Here is a 26,627-nt window from a genome sequence, read left to right as displayed (position 1 = left end):
AAACTGCAAAGGAAAGAAGATCAATATTGTAAAGAAAGGGAGGAGAAACAGAAACTTGAGTTACACTCAAGGAATTTAGAAATGGAGATAAGAACACTGAGAAAGCTCTTGAAACAGGTATATTAAATAATGAATTAAACACTTTCTTTTCTGCTTCTTTTCACTTGTATTCCAGTATGCCTAGAGAAGGAGGTGCTTTGTTCATGGAAGAGGCATTGGATAACTATTGCCAAATTTTGAGGGCAGTAGAGAACAGTTGGTTCACAATTGGTCTGTTGTTGTTTTGTTTTGTTGGGCTTTTTTGGCTTTGCAGTTTATTAATCCTTTTTTTCTTTTTCAGAATTTAGGTTTCATTTGTATTTCAGGCAAAGCCTGACTTTTTTCGAAATTACTACAAAACATCCTGTATTTCTTCTTCTTAAATTTTCAGAAGAAAATTAAAATTTATTCTTTATAGGTGGATTATCATAGCTGTGGGGAATCAAAAATCTTTTCAGGTATTCTGGGGAGAGTGGGAAGATGTATTGCTAGCTCTGATTTTTCTCGAGATGCAAGCAGTTGTATTACTGTAGGTTGAAGAGGAACGTGATGAAACACAGACACAGCGCTCTCAGGAAAAGAGGGCCAGAGCCCTTCAAGAAGGAATTTTGAACAACCACCTTGGGAGACAAATGGAACTAGAAGAAGAGACAAGAAGATCTATAGGAAAAAATTCAGAGGTAAGCAGATATTTTTTTTCGAATAATTCAGATTTCACCATATTTGTTTTAAAGTCATAACAAATCTTATATAACTTCCCGTGTTTCTTGATGGTTTATTTACTGTTTACCGGTGTAACTTAACTGTGTAAATACCTTTCCTGTTTTCTCTTACGTCTTTAAAAGTTCTGGAAAGCAGCATCACTCCTGTATGTACCTGAATTACTTGTGCAAGTTGGAAACTAATAGAACACACTATTTACCCCGTTTCTTAACCTATCTGTTATTTGTCATTTCACAGGCATTTTATTATCACTTTTTAGGGTTTCTAGCAATGAGACAGCTAGCTACCTATGTCAAGGTTGACCAGGAAGAAAGTTGTTTGACAGTGTTTGTGTTTCCATTGCTTTTTTTTTTTTTTTTTTTTTTTAGTTATTCCCTTATTGAACTTACTTACTTCAAGTATGCCTTTCTTTTCCACCTCCACATACTGAAATTTTATGATCGAATATCAACAATGAATTCAACTCTCTGTAGGAGTTAGAGTAACTGGAGGAGAAAAAGCAACCATAAACACTGTATTCAAAGAGATCTTGAAAAGAGTTTACTGAATTTCCTGAGAATGTGCAGTGCTTGGAAGCCTTGTTTGTTCTTGGCTGTGCTGCCCAATAAATGTAGGATGAATGTGTTTAAGTCGAAAAAAGTTAAACATATAATAAAGAGGGAATATACAGGACTATTGCATTCCGGGGGTGATTGAGTTTCATAGCTAACTTCCAGTAACACAAAAGGATAAGTGTTCAGAAGACATTTGAGAAGGAAAATACCCTTTCTAGCCTTGTTTTTACCAGATCTGTAGCACAACTAATTCAACCTTAAAGGCAATATTATAAAGGCATGCACATACAAGAAAGCACTGTCATTTTAAAAGCTTTACACTTGAGATGTTTTAAATAATTTTATTATTTGGTTGTAGGTTTAAGGGGGTATTGTGTATTTGGGATGTTCATTTAGGTTTTAAGGATATGTTGCACTTCCGTTGTGTACGTACATTGTACATGTGCGTGGGTTCACAGAGTAGCTTATTGCCTGAAACTTCATCCTTGAAGTCATGCTTCAGTATTAGAAATGTTAAAATGCAGTTTATTGCTGAAGTTTTTTTTGTAGATTCATTTCCCAATTGGCTCTTTATTCATGTTCCCTGTCATTCAGGAATCCAACACTGAGAGAGAAAAGGATCTGTTGTACAAGAATCAGTTACTACAAGATGAGATTGCTGTGCTAAGGCTAGAAATCAATCAAGTAAGACTTAGGCACCAGGAGGAAGAAGGAAAATCTTTAGAGGAAAATAAGACCTTGAAAGAAAAAAATGAAGCTCTCAAAAAGGAACTTAAACTGAACAAGGAAGCATTAACACAAACGGTTCTTCAGTACAATGCACAGCTGGACTTACTAAAGACAGAATCTGCAGTGCTGACTTCCAGACTTGAGCAGACAAACGAAAGCAAAGACAGACTAGAGACAGAAATCAAATCATTTCATTCCCGCCTGAATGCTGCTGTTCAAGAACTTGAACGTCATCGGTCATCAGAAAAGGATGCTGAACAAAGATTTCACAGAGAACGTGATGAATGGCATCGCTTGCAAGACAAGCTCCATCATGACCTCTCCGACACACAAGAAGCCAACAAGAGCTTGTCTCAGCAGCTGTGTAAAGCTGAAAGCAAAGCTAATAGGCTAGAAAATGAGCTTCACCAGTTGGAGCAAACCCTCAGAGAAAAAACTTTGCTTGTAGAAATGGCACAAAAAGAATTAAGTCAAGCCCAGCGTCAGGCAAAGGAATGTGATCGTGCTCAACAACTTGAGAAAGATCCAGTAAGCGAACTTGTAATAAAACAGGAGTCCTTGCAGGAGCGATTGGCCCAGCTCCAGAGTGAAAACCCTTTACTGCGTCAGCAGCTGGAAGATACACAGAGCAAGAGGATCATGAAAGAAGAAGTAGTGAATGATGTGCAGGACTGGTTTAATGATACTCTGAACAAACTCAGAGCTGATAGGGAAAAGCAAATTTATCTCATAGAAGAGCAAAACAAGGATTTAAATGCCAAGTGTACTGATTTAAGGGAACAAGTCTTCGAATACGAGACTGACAAAGTAGAAAGAGAGGTAAAGGATATGCTTAGAAAGAACAATTTAAAGTTTGTCTGTTCTTGAAATTATTTTGTTTCTACAGTGTACCTGGTTTGTTATGTTTCTCTCGGAATTGCGGAAGGTTTTGGCAAACGGGATGTTAGTCCTCAGATCTAAGCAGAGAGCAGAAAAAAGGTATCCAAGTCTAAGCTTTGATCAAGAAAGGTGATTCTTCTTACTTAGTTCATAAAATGTTGAAGAACTCCAAAAGATCAGATTCCTCCACAAGCCCCTGCCTGCTGGTTGGTGGAAGATCCCATGAAAGCTTTAGATGGGTCAGTGTTGGCCCATGAAGTGCATTCCTACGTAATCCCTACTGTGAGCAGAGGCACTGCCAAAAGTGTTCTCCAGCATCTTTTCCACCTTTTTGTCTAGAAGAGGATGGCCTTTGCTTCAGCGAGGGCATCTGTTTCTGTAGTTACGTATTGGTCTGTTTGATGTGAAACCTGAAGGGATGGAATATCCTCAGGAATTCCGTCCCGTGGCATTCTGTGGAACGTGGCTAACGGATAGAGACGTCCGGCAGCTTCTCTGTGGAGAGCGCCAGATGCACAGACGGTACGTAGGTATTTTTCCTGTGCTCTGTGTGTGTGATACATCTTTCTTTTCTCTTTTGAAAGTGCGATAGTGAAAGAAAGGAGGTGAAGAAGCTGGTAGAGTTGAAACACGCAGTTGAACTACGTCTGGACCAAGAAATGAAAAGAAACCTCGATCTGCAGAAAGACTGTAAGAGGTACGGCTTTTTAGCGTGGTGAAGAGGTATCCCTGCGTAGAAGTCATGTTTTATTGAACTGTAATGTAAAAAATAGGTGTACCTAACTGTGAGCAGATGCCAGCCTCGTGTTAGTTCTTGCAAGGTACTTCTGTACACCAGCCCCTAGTTTTCAATAGCTGCCAAAACAACTGCAGATGCAGGTTGCCCTGCAGTTCTCCGGGCAAAAAGGGAGTCTTTCATTCCTCTTTTCAGGTGAAATCTGGACTCTCCAAGCGTATGTGGCACAGGAATACTGGTTTTTCCTGGTAATTCCTGGTGTGTCAAGCATGTTAAAGATGAAGCAAGCCGTGTCTGTGCTGTTTACATGAGAGTATGTGAAAAAGTCCAGTTTTGTTTCTTTGCTTCATTGTTTTTGTGACTAATTTGCTGTGCAGGTTGAAGAGGCTGCTGAGCAGAGCTACGAAGAAACTAAGGGTGTATGAGGCGAGAGGGGGACTGTCCCAGCTGAATTTGCAGGGAGAAGTGAAGAACGGGTATTCTGAAATGGTCAATGAAGCTGACAGATTAAGAGCAAAGGTGAGCTTTGCTTTGTTTGGGTTATTTTGGTGGTGGTGGTTTTTCTTTTGGAACCTCTGTTCTTTCTTCGTACTTCTTTTCATGTTGTTGACTTTGACTTTTGTTTTCTTGGCTGTATTTCTGAAATTATTTGGCTGGTTTTTGATGTTCCTTCTATGGTCACAGTAGTAGGCGACTGTAATACTGATGTAGCTCTTAGGGGTAAAGATGGAAGTGTTACGTACACAGCAGTATCTGCGAGGGCGCATCAGGGGTAGGCTGTCCTGCAGAAGAAGGGCAAAGCAAGAGCCACAGCAAGGCTGGCAGGGTCTGTGACCACACAGGCCAGGGATCAGCCCCACAGGCCCTCACCAAGAAGAGCAGAAGAGTTCTGGGGACAGTTCTGGGGACAGTAAGCAGAGTCCTCCAAGAGTGCAGATCACCAGGCCGGTCCATAGGGATGGGCAGGTCTGCAGTCCTACTGGGACGTCACGTCCATGGGTGAGGGCCAGGGCTGAGAGCAGTGAAGGCCCAGCACAGGCCTGGCTGCAGCTTGAGGCCGTGGCAGCATCGTCGGGCTCCGACGGATGCATTCCCTCTCGGAAGAGAGGGGAGTAACGCCACCGTCACTCGGAACAACTCTGTGCAGTTGGCCTTGCCCAAGGTCACCCCCTGAAGCCTGTCTCAGGCACGAGTTGAGCAGGAGGCAGGTGGGGGTTTGCTTTTCGGAATGGTGTCTTTGCTTCGCAGGGCACGATGCAGTGTGAGGTGATGCAGAAAAAATGAATGCAGTAACTTATTGCTTACTAGTAGCTGACTCAGTCCGTCTTTCCTGGTCTTGGAGACCCAGAAACGCTTTTGAGGTTGCTCTGGCTGTTTGGTAGCATGGAACCTTTTATCTGCTTCTCCGCTCATTTGTTGCTAAAGTAGCTGTGTTTCAAAGTTATGCTCCTTTTTAGAAGATACTATTGTAGAATGAGTCAACTGCCTTGAGAGTGGCTCATTTTTAGTTCACAGGTTAGCAGCATATTTGTGTTCCTGTTGGAAGAGTTATTTTGAATGACAGGGAATGGAATTACGTTTCAGCAATTTTAAATAAGTGTAAAGTTTCTACGTATTTTAGAGACTTTCAAGTGTTGACTCTGCTGGTTTCCCCCACTTTTTTAAAACCAAAAGATGATGGGATATCATGTTTTATGGTTAATAGGTATAGACGATGGATGTTTCTGGAGGGGGAAAGAAGGGGATAGAAGCTGTAGTTGACCATTGGGACCTATGGGAAGTCTGATATTTCCTGGAAATCTTTTGAAAACAAACCGTAGCTTTGACCTAAAGAGACTGTCTTCTGCCACCACTGCTGCAAAAGCGGTGTTCTGAACCACTATTTCCAGATCTATTAGCGTAATGGAAGGAAAGGGTATCCGTTTCTTGTCTTGTCAGTTCTGTGACGAAGCTTTGACCGTGTGACAGCATGTGACAGTTCCTCTGAAGCATGATACATGGGGCTTTTTTCTGATGAAACCAGAATGTGGCTGTGATGTAACTGGGTATGGGTGTGTTTGATTTCCTATGATCGTATGAACATCTCGCAGAAGAATAGCCCTAGTGCTTTTCAGCCTAGCCCTGCGGGTGTAATGCCGCTGGTTTGGTACCTCTTGGTCTGTGACCCACTGCAGAACTGAGGAAGGATGGGAACCTGAGGAATGCTGTCAGAAATGATGTGAAAGCTGTTCTTGTTTTAAAAGAAGAGCCTGGTTTCGCTTTTGTTTTAACACTGAATCAGCAGATGATAAATACAGTGTTGATGGCCAACTCCTTTACCAATTTTCACAGATTTGACTAATTTTAGATCCCTCTGAGTTCCCTGTTTTTTCCCCTTTCCTGTCTACAGGTTGATGAACTTTCCCAGCAGCTGGAGATAGAGTCTAAAAAAGGCATGCAGCTAGAAGCAGAAAATCATGATTTGCGAGAGGAGTTGTCCACCATGCGTGGGAGCCATGAAAAACTGGAAAAGAGCAAAAGCCAGCTGAAAGAAGAGGTGGCTAATCTCAAACACCATATGGAGACTAACATGGTGGATCGCAGCCAAATAGAACAATACAAAAGAGAGGTGGAAGAACGAGCTGCACAAGAAATAAGGCAAAAACTGCAAGAAGTCAATCTGTTTTTGCAGGTAAGTTAATTTCTTATGTGTGTCTGTTATAGACTTCTGTTTTGGTTGTCATTTTTAGGGGTGGTGGTGGTGCCTGATTCCATGTGTTACGCTGTACTTCTGTTTTTCCTGAAGGGCAGTGGGAGAAGGGAATATGGTTGGGCAAGATGCTTTCATGTGCGTGCAGTGTGCCTGCAGGCCCTGAATCAAAAACTTGCCCGAGGTAGGTTTTCATTTTGCAGTTCTTGGAGGGGTATCACTGCCCACTGGTCTTGTTCTCATTGTTTAGGTCTTGTTGTCATTGTTTATCCTTGAATGGGTATTGCAACTTAAGAGTTGTCACAGCCAGCCATACACATCTTCCGTAGTCATTGCACAAGGGGCAACGCTCAGAAAAGAAGTCACCAAAGCTGCAGGGTGGGGGCTGGGGGTGCGGCATCTCCATGATTTCTTTGAGGAATGCTATGCCCTGTCCTACAGAGATAGTGTTCTTCCATCAGTAGCTTTGATGAGTAATAGTGCTAAGATGGGGGTTCTTTCTGAATGAAAAGAATCATTTGGTGTGGTAGTTCCAGGGTTGTGCCCTGGTCGCTGATGGCAGTGAGGAGGCACAGTTGCCTCGCTGAATAGAGCTGGGCCCTTGAAACTGGGCACACGCAATTGACTGGCGAGGAGAGTTCTCTTTTTCTTTGCGGTGGTTGAAAGTGTGTATCTACTTCAGATGCAGGCAGCCTCCCAGGACAGATTAGAACAAATCAGAGCCAGTCGTCATGCTTTGCTGACAAACCAGCTAGAACACAGAATTGGAGACCTCGAACGTGAATTGGACAGGATAAAAAATACCCAACGAGACAGTATTTTTCAAAAAGAATCCGCACAGGCAGAAGCGGAAAAGTACAAAGACCTGTACCTGGAGGAAGTTAAAAATGGAAGATGCCTAGCAAAAAAACTGGAAAGGTAAGTCCCTGCTCTTTTGGGGTGATAATAAGATACTACTTTTTCCTCAAGCAGTTTTCTTCATTAAATACCTTTTCTACATCTGGTCAGCATTATGCATAAGATAGCATATTTGTGATGAAAGTACCTTAAGGGTCCCCCCTGTTCTTTGGAACTATCTTCATTTCTCTTCAGTGTTCCAGCAGTAACAGCACCGATCATGGGCGTTAATAGGATATTTTTGAAGTTGAGTTTGTTTTACCAGGCAGCCTTTTTGCCAGTCTCTAATCTCCTCTTCTTACTCTAAGTATGGCAGAAAAGATAATGTCATGTCCTTTACTGCTTGAATAAGGATAGGCCCTTCAGAGAACGGCATTTGATGCTATGAAGAAGAACAACAAAAATCTTTTGGCTTCCATTTTAGTCGCATGTCATAGGTTTCAGCTTTCTTTGGGAAAGGAAGGGTAGCCCAGAGTTCTTATGCAGGTGATGTACCTTTCAGGAAGAGCTATGTAAACACATGGTGTGCACAGACTGCTTTGAGGCCTTAATGCTGAGAAGCCCAAAGTATTGGTTAACTCTTGCTGCTTCTTGCAGGTAGAGTGACTACTTAGAAATAGGCTCTCCAAAAAAAACCCAGATCCAGTTATGGAGATTTTTTTGGACTCTCTTAATCCCTTCCACTTTCAGAAGTCAGATAATAATCAAAGACCTGGAGGGTAACTTTGCGGAAGTCTTATTACCAAAGATAATTCTTTGTATGCTTCTGAATGTTTCAGAGCTAATGAGAGACGAGCAGAAGCCAACAATAAGCTCCTTCAGGAGTGCCATAGAAGCAAACCTTTAACTGCAAGCAGCGCTGTCAGTGGTCCAGTTCTGTATTCAACTGAACTGGGACATATTAGCAACAGTCCGGCACTGAATAGAAGTCTAAATCTAGCAGGAAGCTTCCTAACCCCGACCGTGAATACGTTACCATCAAGAAACAGAGTTGAAGCCTATGTGGCTAAGGTAAGCGTTTTTAAATACTGTTCTCAACTAGTGTTGAAGAGTATCTGTAAGCAAGGTTGTGCTTTTCAGTCTAAAGTTAGAATCCATTTCTAGTTCCAAACCATATGCTCTGATATGCTAAACCAAATTGCTCATCAAAACAGTACACAACTAGGTGGTAGAAACGAAGACTTTTGGTCATCAGGGTTATACAAATTTCCAGAAGTGCTCAAAGACCAAAAAATACTGAGATCTAAATGACAGACTGCGTAACAACATTCTTTTGCAAGAGAAACTGTGATGAAGAATACTGTGGCATAGGAAGCTGCCAGAGAAGCTCTTCAGTAAAATTTAGTGCTGATGCCCCATCCCTGGCAGTGCTCAAGGCCAGGCTGGGTGGCGCTTGGAGCAACCCGGTCTAGTGGAAGGTGTCCCTGCCCATGGCAGGGGGGTTGGAACTGGATGATCTTTAAGGTCCCTTCCAACCCAAGCCATTCTGTGGATGACCTTTTTTAAAACAGTGAACTTTATGATGAGTGCAAAATCCCATCAGACATCTTTCTTTGAGACACCTTTTCCTCCTTCACTGATGTTCATGCTAGCAGTTTCTTCACCGGAACTTGTTTTAGTACAATACCAACAAAGGGATGCTTCAAAACTAGGATGGTATGAACAGGACACGTAACTTCTCACTTGAGTGCGGGACGTATGCTGTGCATAGGAGGCATTTGATTTTGTGGGTCCTGCTATGTGGTGTTATATGTAACTGCTCCTCAGGAAGTCTACAGAGCTTTCTAATTTGGTAAAAAGCTGCAACCTCTGCATACCTCTGGTCAAAGTATGCCCTGTAATTAGCAGTCAGCATGATAGCACATCCCTCACAGACGTAATATCACGTAAATGTGATATCATGAGAGTTGGAAACCAGATGTCAGTCGTTGTAATCCGTTTCCCACCTAGCATAGGACTGAGGCATGGGCAAGCTTGCCTGTTCAGTCGGTGTCTGTCCCTCGCATATTCTGTTGTTGAATGAATGTGAGAAGCATTCGCTCACTTTTAAGTCTATCTCGGTTCGGTGGTCCCACCTACACTGGAAAGAATCCATTTAAATAACGTGTCTGCATACTGTGCCTGGCTTAAGAAAAAGAAAAAAACAAACCAAACAACAAAACAAAAATGGACAAAGCGGTGTGTAGGTAGTGCGTAGCAGCGGCAGTTAAGAGATGAACTTTTCTGTATCGTTGCGAATGTGTTTTTTGTGTCAGAGGGGTGGACGTAACGCTGCATAAAGAACGTGGGAGGCAATTAGTACTGTACCACCTGCAGGGAATATTCTGCACGCAAGCAGCAGAAAGGAGGCGAAATTCAGGGATCCACTACAAAACTGAAGTAAGGAGAAAGCCAGGACAAGGGAACAAGAGGGACAGGGAGCAGGGAGCACGTGAGGGCAGGGGAAAAAGAGAGAGAGATGGGAGCGAGATGTTACAAGAAGAAAAAGGCAAAGGAGGAAACCATCCCCCTTCTAGGAAAAAAGCTGTCCTAGTTTAAAAGAAAAGGGTTTAACAGTTGTGGTTTCTTTTTTTGAAGAAGAAACAGGAAAAAAAGAATAACCTCCCTGTTACTAAATCCAGCTGCACATCTCTTTATGATGTTTCTTCCTGTAATCACCAGTTAGGGAACAACTGAGACTAATTGTAGTGGCACCATTTGTAGCCTCAAGTCACCTGACGTTCAGTGTATTCAGGGAAGTCTTAAAACCTGGTCTTCTCTGGAGTCCTTCAGAAGAAAGGAACTGAGTTCTCAGAGGTGCAGTAGTTGCTAGAGGACTAGGTGAGTATTTCACTTAGAACTGCGGGCTTAATTGTTCTCAGTCGGGTGCAGTATGTCATGTGCATAACATGCATCTGAGAAAAGAGGATTGAATTGCAACGTAAGACTTTGAAGTCAGGAAGTAACAAAAGGGAAAAACTGCATGTATCCCTCTGCATACAATAATGGGTGGTAAATCTCAATCAGTTTCCAAATGCAAAATCACCAGATGCACAGTCTGTGCTGTCATTTCCGCAGGAGTCCCGTGCCATTCAGGAGGCAAGTTGGAGCATGAGGGAAGAAATCAGAGATTATAGTTTTAGTCTGTTTTGAAATGCTTTGCTGGTTGTGCTGCCTGGTATTCTGTCTGTTCAGCAGACTGTTTCAAAACAGAAGAATTTCTCTGACACAGCCCTTTCTTCACTTCACTGTTTACTTCAGTTATGCCTCAGTTTTGTTTTCCCACTAACCTGGTTCCCTTCTACAGAATTTGCCTTGCCTTTAAATTCAGGATGCGCAGTGCTGCCTTGGCTGGAGATGACACATGTTTCTGCCACTGAAGCTCTAAATGACAGGGAGTTAAGAAGCTGAAATTGCAGTGTGCCTCAGGCAGTCCTTTGAGGCTTCTTTTTTTAGTCAAAGCTCTCTGCAGATTTGGTGTTCCTTGTGGTAGCTTCCTCAAGGTGAGAAGGGCTATTGGAAGTAGGGAACATGCCAGCCATTCTGAAGAGGGAGATGTTTGTGTGAATTTCGTTTGTGCAGAAGCTTTGAAATAGCTTCAGGGGCAAAGAGGTGAAAATAGTTCACACTGCTGTTATTCAAAATGATGGTATTCATTGGTCCTGCAGCTGTTGGAAAAAACCCTGGTAAATGATGCTGACAAGAGGAAGGAGTGCTTCACTAGCAAGTGGACACAGTTTCTCCTTTAGACTTAACTAAGGAATTTGGTGTTTAAAGGCTTGAAAGATTGCACCGTTTTCCTAAACATTAAGCATGACTATCAGTGATTACACATAGAGCCGTACATGTTGAAGATGGTCATATCACAAGTTCAGCAAAAAATGAGCGTGTTATTCTTAAAAAAGCATAAAGAAATGTGTTCCATTACAGTATAGCCCCTTCCCCTTTATCAAATATATACGCTACAGAAATGAATAACCTTGAAGTGCAAAAGGATCTTTAAAAATACAAAAAAAGTTCATATTGGCACAAGCTTATTAACCAGTAGAATCCCAATCACATGCAATGTCTTTGGGGTTTTTTTGGTGTTTTTTATTTGTATTAGAGCTTCAGTAATGTGGAATAAATTACAAGTACTTGACAAATTCTGTGCATGTAATTAGACAGTGACCATAGCAACTAGCAATTCAGTATTTCAGACCTGCTCCCTTAGTCCATAGACTAAGGCAAGGAATGTCTCCTGCAAGTGCTGCAAGGAGGTTTTGGGACTGGAGTCCTGTTGTTAGGTTTAACAAATGTCAAGCTTAAATCCTAACAGCTGTGCCAAAGGCTGGTGAAAATGAACATGGGTGTCTTGACAGACAAGAACAGTGAACTCTGCAACCAGGGTGAATCAGTGGATAAATGAAACCAGTTTAATGTGGGAAGGGAAATGTCTGCTTCCTACTTCATCTTCCAATTTCTGTTCCATTTCTGATTTGGCTTTCTGCACTCTTGTAGCAGTCTTTGTTGTTAGCTTTTTTACTTGCTTCATTTACATGTAGGCCACGTTCTTGTTTCTCACTGAAGACCTGTGAACTTCAGGCTGTTTTTCTTTCTTTTTCAGCTCCTTCATCAAAAATCTGTCCGTCTCTCTTCTCTGCAGCCAGATACATGGCAAGGTTTGCAGCCAGCATTGTTTAATGTTGGGATGGTATTTTATACTGGAAATGTTGTCTGTTTATGCTGTTAGGTTTTGATTAAAACTTACTGATTGTATTCACATTTTCCTAACACTGCGCATATTTTGAACTTTAGTTTGTCCAAGTGAAAGAATGACTGCTGCAGGGGACTTCTCTGCTTTATGTATTTGTAATGCAATGGCTTCTGTGGTAGTTAACCATCTGTGAGATGTAATGCAATGGCTTCTGTGGTAGTTAACCATCTGTGAGATGTAATGCAGTGGCTTCTGTGGTAGTTAACCATCTGTGAGATGATAGTCTATGGATTTAATCTGTTATGATGGAACTTTGAGCTTTAGGAGTAGGCTGGTTTACCCTCCTTGCCACTTCTGATATACAAAAAGTTCTTGGTGGTCGCAGCAGTTGTGTCTAGGATCTCAACTTCAGAACAGTACTGGTACTCCAGACTCGGAGCATCATCTCACGGAGTCTTACAGGATCCAGCTTACTCTGTGCTAAAGCAGCCTGTGTGGATAAGTAGTAAGTCAACACCACTTTCTGAAAAAAGAACTGTTGAGAAGGTGCCTGCTGCAAGTGAACACCTGGTGTGTTACCGCCTGAAGAGATGTGCAGTGAGGTGAGAAGTGCCTGCTCAGGAGGTTTGGGACACTCAGCTGTGATGCCTTTCCCAGGGGTTTGGGGGGAAGGAGAAAAGTGGAGGCAAGTTAAGGTCCTCGGAGGTGTATTTTGCCTGGCTCTTCATTATTCCTTTTTCAGAAATCAGTGTGTTGGCTTTACTTCCACCTATTTCTCTTCCCTCAGACATGGATGAGAATCACAAAGACATTGATGGAATGAAGAAGAGGAAAACAAGACCTTTTTCTTCTCTTGATTGATTTGTACATGTTGCAGAGGGTCCTGTGGACCTTCTAGTCATTGTGAAGACTCAGGAAACCAGGGAAAGTGGTTTCTTCTAACACCACTAACTACTACGTCTTTGCTTGGGATTGGTCCTGGGTTTGGGCCGTATTTTGGTCTAGGCATTAGTTTTCCTGCTTTTTTCTGTTACCTGTGTCTCGTCTCAGGAGTTAGGGGGTCCTTTCTCCCCGGAATTTTGCTTCTGCTTGTACCTGCTTGAAAACAATTAGAGATTTGGGGGGTCCTTTTCCATTGTTCATGCAGCTCTGTTGGCACAGAGTATTTCAATGAAGTATCACAGAGTGGTGCTTCTCCTGCAGGATCTAGTGAATGTGGTCCCAGCTATCCCTGTGTTCCTGGAGAGAGAGCCCTTCCCTCCGCCTCGCTGGTTTACAGCCCCGCTCCTTTGACCCTTGCAGTTACTGCCTGTTACTGCTCCTCTTGTGAGGGTAAGCAGAGTGGTTTCCTTCCTGAGGCTCTTGCTCTCTCTGTGCTGTTGAGTACCCTGTGCAGTGTTTCCGTTCTTCTTGTTGTTGTTATGCTGCTAGGTGGGTCTGCTCATTTCATAAAATAAATGCTCCTTCCCCCAGGAATTCAGTACTAAAATCAAGAGAGTCGCAGAATGAGTGAGGGGAAGGGGCCTCTAGAGATGATCTAGTCCAACGTCACCCCTGCTCAAAGCAGGGTCAGCCACAGCAGGTTTTGTCACTGTTCTGTCAGCCAGGTGTTATACATCTCCAAGGATGGACACTCCACAACCTTTTCTGGCAACCTGTTCCAGTGTCTGTCCATGCTTACAATTTTTTTAAAAATAATAATTGTAAAAATCCTTGTGTTAAAATTTCCTCTATCTGGATTTGTGCCTATTCCTCTTGTTCTTTTGCTTGGCACTGCTGAGAAGAGTCTGGCTCCATCTTCTGTACTCCCCCCACCAGGTATTTATACACATACATAAGGTCCCGCTGAGCTTTCCTGTTCTCCAGTAAAGAAACAGTTGCAGCTCTCAGCCTCTCCATATAGCTCATGAGGTCCAAGCCCTGCAGCATCTTCATGGCCATCGTAGCCCTGGAAGCTGTATGATACGTGTTTTGAAATTCACTTCTGCGTGTCACAAATTTGATGGAAAAAATGTAGGAGTAGCAGGTATCATCAAATGTAAACAGCAGCATATAGCGCTTGCACTGTGACTCTTAAATTAAGAGATGTGATTCCTTCTTGTGAAGGCTTCTGAAGGCAGAATCATAAGTGAGAATAACTTAATTGGTAACAATACCCACTTTCTAGGGGAGAAGAGGCATAAGTGCTTCTTTGTAGTGATCCAGGCTGATTCCAGCTACATAATAAACCCCACAGCACTCGCTGCGTAGAAGCTGTAGCTGTGGTTATCTTTTCTTAGTACACAGTTTGCAAGAAAAAATTGTGTGTGCTTTTATGTTTTTATAAATGCGTGTCGTGGTATTTGCAATAACAATAAAGAAGTTTTGGCATCATCTGTAGGAGCTCTTTCAATTTCCCATCTTAAGGTGGAGAAAAGAAGAATATTGGCACACGCTTTTTTCTATACAAATGGTGTATGTCAATCCTGCAGCAGCTGCTGGTGCAGCTCTTCTCTCTGTGAAGTTGCAGAAGCCAGCCTCAACTGGCTGATTTGTCCCTGTGGGTGGCATTTGTACCTATCTCGGCATGTAGCTGACATTCTGTTTGTGTGTTTGATGATAAACTTCAGCCATACCTTCACTGCAATAACTGCGCTAGGCTTTCTTGCTTTCTTCCTGTGTATTTTGTTAAATGCCCAGTAATAATCCAGCTGGTGAGTTACAAATTGTTTTGTTAACGTTGCTGAGCAATGAGGCAGCTGCAGCCCGACTGACCAAAAGTTTCTCTTCAGTAGAAATCAAACCCCAAACCAAGATGTGTCTATTTGGAATTATATTTTTAGGTTTTCTCTCATTATGTGTGGTTTTTAAGAATGTTTTAGAAGTTTAATATTAGAAAAATGTAACTGTTAAAATATTAACTGTATTTTCTGTATAATTCTAGGTACGGCAGGAACTAGATGAAAAAATCGCTAAAGAACTTAAACAAGGTAATGTGTCACTATGTTAGGGGCATTTTTAAGGAAAAAGAGGAGTGTTCCTGACTCTTGAACATAATGGCTTGAAAGCTGTGAAGTTCCTGTGCTAAGCACAGGGAGGTTTTTCTGCTAGCTTTCCAGTTTAGACTTGAATGTGAAAACTTCCAGCTTACCAAAAGATTGTGTAGAATGTTATGCAGTTGCCTGAAAAAGACAAGTGCAGAGAAAACTAACCCACTTCCTCTACACGGGTGCACTTGGCGTAAGCTGAAGTCACGTTTTTCTAGAGTGAATCCTTGAGCACAAACGTCAAACGTAAAAGAAGCCCCGAGAGAAGACGTTTATAGACTTCAGCCATCACTGCTTCTTCCATGTGCATCAGTTGCATTCCGCACTAAATCATACCGTGCACTTCTCTGCTGTTGGACCTTGGTTTTTTGCCATTTCTTATTCATTGCTTGTATTTGTAGCTTATATGTTGCAGTCTTTTTTGAATAAGCAAGAAAAATGTAATCAGTGATATGAAAGATACCCTTTCTTTGGGAAAAGATCATTTCATAGCACTTAGGCAAACATAAGATGAGTTGAATGCTTTTAACACATAGCATGAAACATGCTCTATAATATGAGGCCAGGTGTCGAAAGAGGAATTCCACCTGTTTCAGGGTAGTCGTTCCTCCAGAGTCACTGCTTTGCTTTGCAGTGACTGGTGCTATTTCAAAGCAGGTAGCCCCTGCGAGAATTTCCTTCTGTTCCTGCATGCTTTTAGTAATACAGAGAGTGTTCAGCTGTAGCTTCACAGCTCGTTCCATGTGTCCGAATGGACACAAAGCCGTTGCATTTCATCCGTGTGCATTTTGAACCTGACTGTGCATCTGCTAGGTGTCATAGAGTGCGTTTGGTTTCAGGACCTTGTCTGAAAAACGTGGCTGGAGAAGAACAGGAAAGGTGGGCTTGCTGTCATTGAGTATGTGTTTTTGTGGAGGAAAGAGGGTTTTGCCAGGGTGAGTTACAAAGACGCCCCTCAAAGAAAGTGCCAGGCTAGGAGACTTGTCCTGGCCTGACTGCACTGCAAAGGTGTTTGCGTTTTCACCGGCGGATTCTTTTTAAGTTTGTCACAGAGAAGGCAGAAGCTGGTTTTTAGGAGTAGAGTTCCAATAAATCACTGCTTTGAACATTCAAGGAAAACAGATACTGGAGGTTTGAGAGATCTGCAGGGGGGCTTAGTTTAGCACTGGTGTAAGCCGGAGTCATTTGTGGATTCCCTGAAGACGTTCGCTGTGTAGCCTATAGAATTTCTTTCACTGGCTTTAGAAATACTGTTGACTGGTAAGCAAATGTGGAAAAAGATTGTTTCTTCCTTTGTGCGTAGCCCTTTGATTGTTACGATCCCTTGGAAGTTTTTAAATCTCTTTCTGGATTATAGTCTCTCCAGTTATCCATGATGTTTTCATAGTGACTGATTTGGCCCTGTCTAGTGTAAAAGCAACACCGGAATCTTGTTTCTCTTCTCCCTAGCCACTGCTGAACTTGAAGCTGGATCTGCTGGAGCTTCTCCCATGGTATTTTCCGATGGATCTTCAAAAAGTATCCACGTTGACCAGGATCCCCTTTGCAGGGCAGTACAGGAGTACCGCGATGTTTTAACCAAAAATTACCTGATTTGAACAAAATGCTGGGAAAAAAGCTCCGGAAAGGATTTTGTTTACATAGCGCGTCTATAGTTTCTCATCCCACAGTTCAGATGTGCAAATGTGTTTATTGCAGTCCGAATGTGAATTCTATTAAATGGATGTCAAGCACATTGCACTTGCCTGTTGGTTTATTGATGCATAGGTGTTTTATTTTGCACTCACCATAAGAAGCACACCTGTTTTTTTCTGACTAGCAGAATGACTCACCTTGATTCTTGAGCGTGACAGAATTGTCAGAATGTTTCTTATCAACGTAGAAGCTTTATTTTTTCTCCACTGATGTTCTGTGTTTTAACGAAAGCATTCCCTTTGTTCTGCTTAATCCTTTCACCCTATGTGTTGTTCATGTTTCCAGTGTTACTTTAATGCTTAGGACATCGTTTGATGTGATTTGAGCCTGCTGCTTTAGTCCAGATGCCGTGACTGTTTCTGCCGATAAAGTGAAATCTTTACCAGTGGTCATGCTGGAGGACAGGGCACTTTACGTTGCTGTCACCTTATGCGCCTTAGGTTTAACATTACTGTGAGTGTGTAGCAGTGCCAAGAGAGTTATGTGGTGGGTTTGGTATGTTTGTTTTGGATCACAGAACCACAGAGCGGGTGAGGTTGGAAGGGACCTCTGGAGGTCATCCGTTCTAGCTCCCCTGCTCAGGGAAGACCACCCAGAGCTGGTTGCCCAGGACCATGCTGGCTTTTGAGCATCTCCCAGGATGGAGCCTCCGTGGGCAGCCTGTGCCAGTGCCCAGTCACCCTGATCGGAAAGAAGCATTTCCTGATGTTCAGCCCCAACCCTCTGTGTTTCAGTTTGTGCCCATGGCCCCTCACGGTATTCATCTTGGGGTTCGTATTAAAGGTCGCTGCAGCTGTAGACATTCCCAGTTACTACATCAGCAGCTGTGCTGTACCTGAAACACTTCATGTGCGGGAAAAATGAATGTTAAAATATTAACTTCCAGTCTCCTCAGTACTTTCCAAACCTTGTATGATAGGACAGCCAATCTTTTTGTTGCTGCTAGCAGCTGATGATGTGGTGGCTGTAGCCCAGATGGTAGCCAGTGTTCTGGGACATTTGTGTCAATAAAAGAAGCAGGTTTACTTCTTTCAGGGAGTTACCTGTTACTGAAGATCTACATTGTCATTTCCTGTCCACAGAAGTCAGTAGTGATCAGAAGATGATAGAACAAAGTCCCAGTTCTGGGAAAGGAAGAATGGTTGTCCCAAGATCAATTAAGACTGGAAAAATTTGGGGGTTTTACCCACTAATTCAAGGACTTGAGTTAACAGGCAGTGAGGAAAGCAATGAATGTTGCTGTGACGCTGTTCCTTTTTATATGAATACATATTTGTGAAGTTAATATACTGTATTTAATTCCAGATATTCTGTTTGAAATTTAATAAACCTTGTCATCTAATATATGTCTTTGTTTTATCGTTTCCCTTCTTGACATCGCTTTCTACCCCTTTCCCTAACCGTACAGCTCTCCAGAGCGCTCTGCTCCTTTCAGCTCTGTTCACCGCTGCGCCTTCAGCCTGTCCTGGAGGCCAGGCAAAAGGCCAGCATGTGTGTATGTCCTTCTCCACAATTGTGTTAAGATCAGTTCCCAGACTTTCCCTGTATTTTAGAGCAATCCTCCTTGTGGTTTGGGCAGAAGGTAGCAGGTGAGCTTCTGGTGGCCGTGAAACGCTGGGAAATCCCACAGGTTTTGATCCCCTGCAGAGGAAAAAGGTGTAACGAAATTTCTCCAGCCTGCACCGGAGTGGTCAAAGAGAAGTTCAGCTTTTGCTACTTTCTAGTGTCTCTCCACAGAGGAAGCAGGGACAGAACATCTTGACATTCACGTTGTGTTGTCAGTCACTGTGATAAACTCAGACGTGACCTGTGCTCAAGTTTCCTCACCGCTCTCTGCTGCCAGCTCTTAGTGAGAGGGGAGAGCTCTTGGCTGGTGGAGCAGCAGAACAGAAATTCGGTGTTGGCATCTGCCATAACCGGCATTGATAGCAGTTATGATGAGGCGTGAGGGGGTACAGAGAAGTCCAGGCAATTCCTGCGCTCGAAAGTCCATCCCCAGTGTCACTGTGGGGACACTCCTGATGAAGCAGGAGAGGGCATGGCACTTGGGGGAGGCTCTGAGGCCTGGAAGACAGGGAATGTCTGTCCCATCTTCAAGAAGGGCAAGACCGAGGAGCTGGGAACTGCAGCCTCACTGTGCTGCCTGGGAAGGTGGCGGAGCACGTACTCTGGGAGCCGTTTCCAAAGATGCTGGGGACAAGAAGTTGGTAGGGAGGAGTCAGCATGGGTTTGCAAAGGGTGAAATCATGCCGCACTGACCTGGTACCTCTCTAGCGATGTGTGAGTAACTGAGTGGACAGAGGAAGAGCAGTGCATGTTGCTTACCTTGACTTTAGCAAGGCTTTCTCTGGCTTGTGCCCGAACAGTCAAGTTCAGGTTCAGGAACTTCCTGATCTCTTTCCAAAGAAGAAAGCAAGTGTGTTTCTTGATTTCTTTGCTCAGGTACCTTAGAAACCCTTTGGGGTCAGTAGCTACAAGCAGGTTGCAGATCTTTGCAATCAGTTGTATGGAATAAACAACTCTGTTTCAGAAAATCTTATTATGCCAGTTGCTTTTTCCTCATGAGCAAAAGTGTCAGGAGTTTCCCAGGTTTTGCTGTCTTCAAAATACCATGTTGAATTGTTGCTACAAAACATTAGTTTTTCAGTTACTCATTGGCAGAGTAGTGGTTGAGTAGTCCTGCTGCAGCACTAGTATGTCTTCCCAGTGAGTCCTGACCTCTGAAACATCCAGGCTTTTGCTTATAATTCATTGCTGATCGCTGCCACTCCGCTCCACTGATGCTCTGCAGAGGGAACATAACTCTGGTACCCTGTAAGCATGCTGACCGCCTGTGTCCTGTTTTCATCCTGCCTTTACCTCAGAGGTACCCCTCGCCACACTTCCCTGGGTATAGAGATAAAGCACTTGTGACTAAAAACAAAGCAGCTGCACGTTCTGTGTGCCTAGAAAAGCCAGTGGTAAATGCTGCTTTACTGCTGGCTCCCAGCGAGAAGCGGAGGTTACTGGCTGCTGGGCAAACCAGCGTTAACATCGAGCACAGCAGCGAGGGAAAGCCCGGTCCAGTCATTCACTGCAGCGATGACGTGTCTGTTTTCTGGTTGCCAGTGAGAAACCTGCTCTCAAATGTGGGTGGCTGCTCCTTGCTGCTTGTTGGAAACAGCCCCCGCTACCCTGCAAGTGGTGCGGTGTCGTGGTTTAACCCCGGCTGGTAACCCAGTGCCACGCAGCCGCTCGCTCGCTCCCCCCTCAGCCAGAGGGATGGGGAGAGCTGGAAAGGAACGCAAAACTCAAAGGCTGAGGTAAGAACGATTTAATAATTGAAACAGAATAAAAATGGAAGAATAGCCACAACAGTGACAATAATAGTTATAATGAAAAGGGAGAGGGAAAGGAAGAAAGGAGCAGGTGGTGCACAACGCAGCTGCTGGCCGCCCACCGGCTGATGCCCAGCCAGTCCCCAGGCAACAAGCCCCCTGCCCAGCCAGCCCCCAGGTACACAGAGAGCAGGCGTGCCGTCCCATGGCATGGAACACCTCTGCGGTTGGTTCGGGTCAGCGGACCTGGCAGTCTCCCCTCCCCAGCCCTTGCGCCCCTCCAGCCCTTTTGCTAGCGAGGCCTGAGGAACTGCAGTGCCTCACACCAAAGCCAAAAGACAGCACTGCACTAGCCCCTAAGAAGGTAATTAACGCCATCCCAGCTGAAACCAGGACGTGCTGCTAACACATCTGGCAATACCCGAGCTCACTATGCTGAAGCAGAGCTGTATCCTGTTCCATAAAACAGGGAACTGATCTTCTGTGCAGGTGTCTATCTTGCATAATTTCTGTCTAAGCGTCTGGACCAGTTACCTAGCGTCGTAGTACCTGACCACGCGCTATTCGCACACAGCGAGGGCATGCTGAGGGCTGGTTGTTTTGGGTTTTTTTCATTTTGTCTGTACAATGCAAACAGTGCAGGCAAATCGCATGTGACCAAGGGAATTTCAGCTTCTTCCTGCACCCCACTGCCAGTGTTCCTTGCACTCCAGAGCAAGGGGTTCAGACAAAGGATGCCTTTCTTAAGCAAGGCAGAAATGTATGAGACTTTGAACAACCAGCATGCCAAGAGATGTTTCCCACTACCAAACCACATCTCTTCAACTATGCCTATTAGTGGAGCTTTTTCTCTAACGTGAGCTTTGGTTTCTTTCCTATCCATCACACTGGTTACATATTGCCAGTAGCAGATGGTGTTGGCTCTTTGCACCTGCAAATGAAGTTGATTTTATAATTGTCTTTCTTGACACAGTCAACCTTGAATTTGCAAATTGCTTTTCATTGGTAGTACCGCCTCTCCCTAAGCATAAGCGCTACTTTAACTGAGGTTACTGTGATAGCTGATCATTGTGCTACCTATTAACTATGATGAATTATTAATGATTAGTTATTACTATTAATCACTGCTATAAGCACAGCAAGGACAGTGACTGTTAGGAAGACAAGCAGCACAGTCCATGTTTTATTCAGGATAATCTGGACCACACACTAGTTGGGCCTTTTGAGCACAGCTGTGTATCACAAACAACAAGGACAATATTCACTTTTTATCTTCCTTGCAAATTCTGTTCTATTTGTAGAAACTGAGTACAAGTTCTGCTCCCACCTCACAGGCCCACCCCCAGATGTCTACAGCAATACCTTCATGTAGAATGGAGCTCCAGGCACCTTTACAAACAAACAAACAAGCAAGCTTCCTTCACATCTATAAACACGCGTGGCATCTACACGAATACTACTGCCAGTCACCTTCTTGCTGGTGAAGTGCCAATTGGCCATAGCCTTAGAGAAAGTTCCCTTTTAACCTCCGGCTGTATTATCAAAATCCTGTGCATAAAACTGCGTTCCCTGTTGCAGGAATGAATAGACAGTTATTACCCAGCTCAAATGCTCCTCTTTAATGGCTCTTCATGAAACAGCATCATGCTTACCTATTTCTGGAGCATCCAGGCAAAAATAACCCTGTACAAAGCTAACAGTCCTTTCACAGCAACTAGGTAGCCACAGTAGAAATTATTTACCAAGGAATGCTAAATCGCACAGGCCCATTCCAGCTCCCTTTTCCACATAATTCTTCAGACCAATCTCATCAACAATGTGTCTTTGTATTTACTGTTCATAAACTCTGTTTTGTGCTGCCCTCTAATTTTCAGGAGTTGCAGGGCTACTTCCCAGAAATACATCAATATCTCAGAGAAGCTGGGATTTAAAACCTGGCTTGTTTCTTGGCATCCACAATGGCGCTGAGCTTTCTCCCATCAAGAAAAGGACATACGTGGGGGATTTTTTGGCTCATCTATTTGGGGGCAAGGAAAAAATTCTTTGAACATGGGCTGAACTTAATCTTTGCCTTATAAATGACTGGCTGTTTTACATTCCAGCTTCATCCCTGCAACAAAATCCTGCACCTGTATTTTGCCACCTGTCCTATGAGGGGCCCGAGCCACTGTGAGAAAGACCAGCTTTCATTTTGGACATGGAAGACAAGATGTGTCGATGTTATGGGCATACAGACAGGAGCAAACAAGAGAAAAGTATGTACCAGAAGTGCAGGGGGAAAACGATGGATCACTGGCCTTTGCAATTTACCTAAACGTCCTTATGTCTAGATTATCTTCACTGATTAAGCCTTTCGTGGTGCTGTAGTAGAACCTTTGTCATTCCAGAATTTTTTCACTTTAATAAGTTACTATGGCTCAGATGGTACATGGAAGAGTGCAGGGAAACTTCAGTGCTTTCATAAATAACGCTCAGCTGCTTAAAGGCCCAGGGTGATGAAGGGCATTGCCCTGGGTACATCTGTGTGTTGAAGCATGGCATTAGCAGTAGGGTAGCCTGGCAATTCCCTTTCAGCTATGAGCAATTCTTCTGGCACGTGCACTTTGCAGAAAAGCAAAACTGCTGACATACACAATGTGATTGTAGAGCATCATACACATCTTACCAAAAAAAAAAAAAAAAAAAAAAGTAAGGGCTCCCAGGTTGAAGTTTGTCTTTCTTACTGCTTTCTACACTGACCAGACTTCTAAAAAATGGTGGAATCAGAAGTTAGATAACACTCAAAATTACTGAATGGATACTACAAACTACGCCAGATGTTAACCTCTAGATAAAAAGGAAGCTGTCCCCTTCACCCATATAACAACCATCACTTACATTATAACAATAGCTAACTCTACCAAATATTTGAATTCTGTTCCATTTCTCATCAGAGACACTTTCCACTCAGATCCTGGCAATTTTAATTGAATGCGAGCTGATGACTTTTCGGGGAAGCGACCTTGAAAATCAGAAGCACAATTCTTCACAATGCTTCCCCAGTATAGTTACACAGAAGAATCTTAAGCCTTTTCAAAGGCCTCTTTGCACTTGCTAGACATAAGCTGCCCTTACGCCTGACTCTTGTATCCAGGATGAATTAGAACAAGCAGGAGAAGAAACATGGCAAAAAGCAAGGCCGTTTCCGCTCAGCGTTGATGAGCACGCACTTCCATGCATTTTGCACTTGCAGTTTAATCATGGAAATCATTCTGCACACTCCTACTGCTAATGACCTGATTGTTAGGAGAAAGGTGGGCCCCGGTCCTATTGACTGTTTACATCTTAATGTGCCCTGGTTTTGAAATCTATGTCCAGACTAGCTGAGGTTCTAGGGTGTTACATTTCCTCTGCAGCATCACACACTTTCAATCAGCATCGGCTCTTTAGCCATAATCGCTTCCTGCCCTGGCTTCTGCTCGGCACTGCAACTTGCTGCAGAACAGAACCCCCCCAAACCTGGTCTGTGTGCATGAAATGGTATAGATGAAGTGGTATTTAAGTGGCACTTGGCGAGAACCGGTTATATTCATTGGAAATGCTGTGAATGGGTTTGAAATGGTTGTAAATAGGTTTTCACTGTTGCATGTTTTTTACTGGTCTTCTGCATGCATGTTGTTTTAAATGCAATTTTGACAATCTGTCCCCTGTATCTGAGGGCACTACGTCACCTGCATGTTCCATCAGTGCAAATACTGCAGGTTCTTGCCATACGCCACCTGCAAGTCTGGCCGCTTCACAGAAACGTCACAGCATTCATCTGCACACAGGTAGGTTTCTGTCGCGACGGAGGGAAGACACAGTCACTCAATATGAGTGATCAGCAGACTTCGTTTATTGTCCCTTACAGTCACCTTTTATGCCTTCCTATAATTAGCTCATACATATTACAAAAGTTAAGCTCATTATTGGTTAGTTGCCTAAATACCAAGTCCGCCCCTAGTTTCTCTTCTGTAGTTATCTGTTCCCACCTGCAACATTCTTTTCCCACCATGATCTTCCTGATATTGTGTAACAAGAACAGCCAAGGATAGTGTATTTTTGCTTTACTTCAGAGAAGCTGAGAGCGATGTGCATTTTTGTCCAGCCAGCTGGACTATGTCTATGTGACCCTTTTCAGCTAGCCAGTTATCCACAGGTTTCCATCTGCATCATAAGCAGAGCTGAAGTCTGAAATTATACAAGTGAGAGTTCTGAAAGACTTAAGCGCAAAAATCCAAAGCAAGAACCAACATTTTAAAATAACATTTTATGATAGAAAGCTTCCATATGAAATTCTAGTGCCCTAAAATATTTCTTGGTAGGGAATGTTTTCTCACAATTACTCAGTATTTCTTGTAATATGAATGACATGCACAATAATTGTATCTGTGTTAGAGAAAACTTCCCTATAATGGGCACTGCTCTAAAACCTGACTTTGTCCACATTCAACAGGTTTGTGTTCTGCTTTTTGTGGATTTCACTACTTCAAATCCAGCTTCTTTCATTTCTCCGCCTGTATAATCTCCGCTTGTTTCTATGCAGAGCACTGTAATCACTGCTGAGAAAATTGGCACTAAAGATAAAACTCAAGTACAAAACAAAAAGATGATGGTGGGACAACCAGTAAAGCTGTTTTGGTGGACAAAACCAGCGTATGCACATGCCCTTGTGCTCCCTTGAGTAATGAACACCTTTTATCAAAAAGTGCAAGTAGCAGACAAGGAGTTCAGCACTGAGTGAAATTTCTCGGCGTTCAGCAGCACCGTGCCTGATGTAAAGCTGAACGGCAGCAGCACGTTGTTCCGCTCAAGTTCCAGAGTTTCTGGAACGTTCTGCAAGGCTCCAGGAAGGAAGGTATTACCGCCTGGGTGAGGTCAGGCCCTTAGTGCTAGCAAGTAATTCTTGGCAAAAGTCTGAATGCTATTGTGTTTTCAGCTTTGATTTCCACCTTTGCCAATGAAGCTTTTATTTTCTTCAGGGACAACATTGCTACCGGAAGAAATGTCAGCATTTCTGCCATAACTAAACACTACTATAAAAAAAAAGGCCCCAGAAAAGGTCCCCAAGACAGAATATAGCACACTGGAAGAGGCTGTCAGAACAGGACTTCCAGGACAAATGCCCGGCTCTTTGCTCTCTTCTGTCATATGTTTTTAACCTAAGCCTGCTACAAGTTTTCCCTCCCTCCCTCAAGGCTTGGCCCACACAGATAGCACCTTCTGGCACATCTAGGTTTTGCGGTTTGTCTGTGCACACCCGATATATGAAGTATGTCTTATTATTTAAGCAACAGGGAAGCTAAGACTGATTTACGTGACACAGCTTTACTGGATCTTTACCGTGACTGAAGAACTCTCTTCCACTTAAAATAAGAACAATCCACAGATTTACTTTTGCGATTCTAATCAAGGAACTGCCGTTTCCCCAGAAAGCAGAAATAAGGACACAATTAGTAAAAATTAGTGGAGTTGCATGCACAGGTGCCAAAATGCACCACAGACCAAATATAACTGGCAAGCACAAACCGATGAACATCACCCCAAATAGAAGTAGGGTGAGAGAACCCCCAGGAGCACTCATGTCCAGTACTTTGTCCCTTGTCTTGCCCTTGAACTGGTGAGTGTGTGGCATTAGGGAGCTGTGCCAGCAAGGTCCTCTGCACAGCTTCAGCGACACCACGGCGGTTTCTGCCAAACTGGGTTTTGTGCTCCTTGCAGGGCATTGGGGGAGGGATGTGGGCCGCTTGGTGAGGAGCACATGGGGATTATACAGCAGAACCAGAATGTTGTACAAATCAGACTTTTTGTGTCGTACTTGATGGAGTGTGAGTCAGCAAAGTCCCGCAGTGCTGTCGCTCAGCTAGAAATGCATCAGTAGCATGGTCAGGATGTGCAGAGCACCTTGCAAAGCCCTTGGCCAAGAGGCAGGCTTTGGGAAATGGTTCTGTAAAGCCACCTGTGCTGGGCTTGCAGTTGCTTGCCTGCAGAGTATCTGTGTTAGTTGTGGAAGGCTCAGGAGTGCTGCCTTTGAACAACCTCTACATCCCTGATGCTGCACGATCCACAGGGACTGTGAGTAACGCAGTGAACTGGGATGCGGGTCTTCCTGATGGGGAGTTGGTTTGTATAATTCTCTTGCTTTGAATCTATTCTTCCCTGCGGTAAGTCTGACTTCAGTGAAGTCACTCCTGATTGAAAGGAGTAAAATTGTGGCTAAGCCCTAAGTAATCGGGCCATGTGAGTTGTTAGTGGCTGAAATGCCACGTAGCCCTTTCTTGGAAAATGAGCAGTTTCCTGCTGTCTCGCAGTCATTTGGGAATGTGCCACGTGATTGGACTGTCAGAAAAGAAATAGCTGGTGTGCCTCTTGGTTTATTGGCACTTGTGTTATAAATGAACTGCTAATTTTTCTGCTGGGCAACATTTCCAATTTGTTACTCTTGCTGCTTCTGATTTGCACGTTTCTGTTTTATGGCTCCAGTTGTACAGCGTGGGTGTTCTCGTGCCAGCCCACGTTCCCGTGTGTTCTTGCATTATGGTCTGACGGCCTCTGCTGAATTGGAAACCATTGTGGCACTGACCGGCAGATAAACAACAGACAGAAATACTTCCATTTGTGCGTCCTGCAGGCTTATTAATAGTTTATTG

The 26,627-nt window shown here is 43.6% G+C and overlaps 1 long non-coding RNA gene across 1 annotated transcript; it reads left to right on the top strand.

Moving 5' to 3' along the window:
* Positions 1–8,061: 8,061 nt before the first annotated feature.
* Positions 8,062–16,905, top strand: LOC308058099. The gene is made up of 3 exons (XR_013925645.1): positions 8,062–8,257; positions 14,845–14,890; positions 16,397–16,905. It is a non-coding gene; the product is annotated as an uncharacterized lncRNA (long non-coding RNA).
* The last annotated feature ends 9,722 nt before the right edge of the window (positions 16,906–26,627 follow it).

Source organism: Falco punctatus (assembly GCF_963210335.1).
Source record: "Falco punctatus genome assembly, contig: scaffold_23, whole genome shotgun sequence".
In the NCBI taxonomy this organism is placed as follows: domain Eukaryota; kingdom Metazoa; phylum Chordata; class Aves; order Falconiformes; family Falconidae; genus Falco; species Falco punctatus.
The sequence above is the reverse complement of the archived record's forward strand: the minus strand, read 5'-3'. Positions and strand labels throughout refer to the sequence as shown.